This window comes from Vicia villosa, linkage group LG1 (genome assembly GCF_029867415.1).
Source record: "Vicia villosa cultivar HV-30 ecotype Madison, WI linkage group LG1, Vvil1.0, whole genome shotgun sequence".
NCBI classification, from domain to species: domain Eukaryota; kingdom Viridiplantae; phylum Streptophyta; class Magnoliopsida; order Fabales; family Fabaceae; genus Vicia; species Vicia villosa.
In genome coordinates, this window is record NC_081180.1 from 94,387,679 (window position 1) to 94,392,401 (window position 4,723).

The following is a 4,723-nucleotide window of genomic DNA, read 5'->3' on the forward strand; positions in this document are numbered from 1 at the left end:
TATTGTTGCATACAACAAGTCTAGCAAGATATTGATCAATATATAAACCAACAGAGAATTTCCACATTCTACAAACAAACTAAAAATTGTAACAATCATCACACATTCTGTTTAGAATATATATAACTTTGATTTTAATGTTTTTATCTTCTAATTTTTTAGAAAATTTGGCAATGTATATTTTGTACATTTTTAATAAAAGAATAGTATATTTGTAATTTTTTATTTCTTATTTAGTTTTGTTTAGTATGATTGTGGTTTATGGAAACCTAAACCATGATTAGGCTCGCCCGATACCGCTCTTGCACTAGACCGCTCCTTCATGGAGGGGTCCATTCAATACAAGCACTGTTTTGATCCTGGATAGCATAATGGCATAATTGCAATAATTTTTCATCATTATGGTATATGCATTTTTGTGTGTTGTTTTAATGGCGGGTTAATTTTTAATTGGTATGTGATGAATTATATGTTGTGCCTTAGTGATTGGCTGAAATATCCTGATCATATAATACTAAGAGCATGTATATTTTCATTATTGTTTCTTGCTACATTGATTTATATTTTTCGGATACATATTGTAAATATATTTATATATGTGGGATACGATTTCTTTTTAGTCTTGCAAAGCTTCATAGGCATGGCATCCACACATGATACCTATTGAGCATCAAAATATATAAAATAAAAAAAGAACATATTAATTAACAAAAGTTTAGAACCTTTGGGATATGTATGAAATTAACCCAAATACAAGTTTATGTCAAGGTAAGTCACAAAATTAGAATTGTTCAAAAAAAAAAAGTCACAAAATTAGAAATGACATTTTGAGTACCTATAACTTGGCGTGCTTTGTGATTGTCAATGAGTAAATAAAATTTAAGTGGCGTAAATAATATCGGTCCATATATAGGTTATGCCACGCCAAAAGGGGCATTTGGCAAAAAAAGGAAATTTAGGGCAAAAAAGTCGAATTCACTTGGTTTCAAAATCTGAGTCTTAACCTTTAACACTAATTTAAGTTCATTCGTCCTAAGTTTGAGCTCACAAAATGGGTCGGAGTGATCATATGAGAAAGAATTTTCTGAGTTGGAGAATCACTTTATAATGTGTAATTGTACTCTTAGTGTTGAGATCTTCTATTTGTACAGAAGAAACATCAGCCGATGAGCTTGATAAATAATCATCAAAGAACTTTGAGGCTATGTTTGGGAGTTTGGAGGGGAAGGGAGGGGAGGGCTTTGGAAAATAGGAAGAATTTGATGAAAAGGATAAAAAGATTTTGGGTAGGAGGGTTTTGGAGGGTTTGAGTTTATTCATAACACCAAAAACCCCATAAAATGGGGGAACTCAAAAATTGTATTGAAGGAGGGTTTTGGAGGGTTTTGAAGGGCTTACATAAATATTCCAAATATCTTTTAGGTTGTTATAGTATTCTGAAAATTAAAAATTTACTAATGATAATAACTCTTTTATCATTCTAAACAAAATCATTTTTTCAAAAAATGTCAAATATTTTCCTATACTTCTTTAAAATTTCATTTTTGGAAGCCTTCCCCTCCCCTTCCCTCCAAACTCCCAAACATAGCCTGAAGCTTTCTCGAAGTGCTGAGAGCATCTCCAATGGTGTAATTCATTTTTGGGTTTTTTGTGGGACCCATTAAGCCACATTATCTTAAAACAACTCACTTAATTTTCACTCCAATAGTGCAATTCTAAAGAACCCATATTGGATCCCACAATTTTATTATTTATATTAATATTTTATTCATATTAAATTTTATTTAATTTAAAATAATAATTTAAATTATTTAAATTTAAATTAATATAAAATAAATAAATGACATATAATTAAAATGATAATTAAAATTAATCTCAAATAAATGATAATGAAATTAATATAAAATAAATTAATAACATATAATTAAAATGATAATTAAACATAAAATTTAAAATGATAATTAAAGTTAATCTCAAATACATGACATATAATTAAAAACAATAAAAATAAATAACATAATAAAATTACTCAAATTTAATTTACATCATCCTCATGTCCAAAACTTTCCCAAATATATTCGATTAGATCTCCTTGAAGTTTGCGATGAACTTGTTTTTCACGAAGAGTTGCTCTTCTTTGTAGTTTTGTTGCAAGATTCGGATGAGGACCGTTAAATGTTTCTGTTGTAGAGTAGGTGTCATCTACATTATCATAAGAGTAATCAAAATCACCTCCATATGTGTGTCGTTCGTCTTCAACAATCATGTTGTGCAATATGATGCAAGCATATATGGTATGCTTGAGGGTTTCCATATGCCATGCACGCGTTGGGCCACGTATAATTGCAAATCGAGATTGGAGCACTCCAAATGCCCGCTCCACATCCTTTCTAGCTGATTCTTGATGTTGGGCAAATAGTTTTCTCTTTTCTCCCTGCGGCATTGAAATGGTCTTGACAAATGTAGCCCACTCAGGATATATACCATCTGCTAATAATACCCCATGTTATATGGAGTCCCATTGATTGTATATTGCACAGTAGCAGCACGTCCTTCCAAAATATCGTTAAACACATTGGATTGGTTTAGCACATTAATGTCATTATTTGAATCTACAATACCAAAAAATGCATGCCAAATCCATAAGTCTTGTGATGCCACTGCTTCAAGCATGATCGTAGGTTTGCTATGATCACCTCGGAAAAATTGTCCTTTCCATGCAACAGGACAATTCTTCCATTCCCAATGCATACAATCAATGGAACCTAACATGCCTGGAAATCCATGTGACTCCCCCATTTGTAAAAGATGTTCAACATCATTGTTATTAGGCCTTCTTAAATACTCTGCCCCAAATACCTCATTCACGTCCCTTACAAATCTCTCTAAGCACTCAATTGCAGTGCTTTCACCAATTCGAACATATTCGTCTACAATGTCAGCGGAAGATCCATATGCCAACATACGAATAGCAGAAGTGCACTTTTGCAATGGTGAAAGACCCATTTTACCAGTTGCGTCGACCCTCATTTGAAAATATTCATCATGATTTCCAAGGGCTTCTACAATTCGAAGAAATAAATGCCTATGCATTCTGAACCTTATACGGAATTGGGCATCCGTGTATACTGGATTTTCTGAGAAGTAGTCGTTGAATAATCGTATATGCCCTTCTTCACGATTCCGATCTATCACTGATCTTCTTTTTTGCCTTGATGAACCTCTAGATTGACGTTCCTTCTCGAGCATTGACAACAATAATTCTTCATCTGTGTTGTCCATAAGTTCTTCTTCAATCACCTCCCAAAAAAGTTTGTTGAGGTTGTTTGAATTGTTTGAATCCATTGAAGTGAGAGAAGGGTGATAGAAATATGATAGAAGAGTGAGAGAATGATGATAGAAGTGTGATAGAAAAATGATAGAAGAGTGAGAAAAGAATGAAAGTATATATAAGGCTAGTTTGAATAACGGCTAGTTTGAATAACGGCTAGTTTGAATAATATTTAAATATAAAAAATACTAGAACATTGCATCTTATTACAATAGTCGTTGATACATAACAAGTACTACATAATATTTAAATATAATAAATACTAGAACATTGCATATTATTACCATCCATATTTTTCTTTTAGGTTATTACAATGTTTTTCATGAAATTCATGTTGACTATCATTCATCTTAGAAGTGTCTAACATTATGAATTGCATTGCTTCAAACTCCATCTTTTCCTTGACTAATTTGTTTTCTTCCTCCTTAAGTCGTGCTAGATTTTCCATTACTTCCATTCTTTTATTCCTCGTATCGGAAATAACACTAGAAGGAGGTTCAGTTGCATTTGCATTTTCTTTTGCCTTACCTTTTCGTTTTGCCGCCTTTTGTCCCATTGGACGCTCCATTGGAGATGATGAGTTTAACTCATAAATTGATGGTGTCTCTGAGTTTGGCGATGTCGTGTATGAGCCACTAGCAGAATTCTTTGTTCTCTTTGAAGAATTTTCGGTGAATGCTCCCATCCATTTAGGTTCATCTTTTAAAAGCCGCCATGCATACTCAAGATTGAATGGTGCACCTTCATCTTGTTCATAAAAAGCATGCGCATTGATTAAGATATCTTTCTCTGATGCCCCACTTTTTTTTCATGAACAGCTTGTTTGTAACACCCAGAAATTTTTTGAACACAACCATTTATTCGATGCCATCGAGATTTTAATTGGCCTTGTAGCTTTTCTCGTGACTGCCCACGATATTGGTTATAATTATTGGTGATTCTTAACCAAAAGCTATCAACTTTTTGATCAACTCCCACAATTGGATCCTTTGAAACATTGAGCCATGATTGCATAAGAAGTGTATCCTCTTCCCTTGTGAATACCTCTCGAGGTTTTTTTTTAACAGAACGCCTTTGTTCTTTTTCAATTGTAGTATTTTCAATACCAACTTGAGTTGAAAATTGTGGAACTTGGCGTTCAGACATAAACTCATTTGGTGTTTCGGGTTCATGATGAGAAAAATTCACCCCATGAGTATTTATCTGTGGTCTAAAATAAATATTTGGGTAGTGTTTACGGTGATTTCCGGTAAACAACCGCTAGTCTTCCAAACTATAATAAATATGATTTGGTTACTTGCAGGATCGACTAGATTGATCCTAGGACACATAGTCAAGAAGATTGTTATCAATGTTCATTTGAATCATATTCGTAATTTGTCCTCTTCGATG

General features: G+C 33.0%; 1 pseudogene; it reads right to left on the minus strand.

Moving 5' to 3' along the window:
- Positions 1–2,035: 2,035 nt before the first annotated feature.
- LOC131649508 (uncharacterized) lies at positions 2,036–4,477 on the minus strand (annotated as a pseudogene).
- Positions 4,478–4,723: the final 246 nt, after the last annotated feature.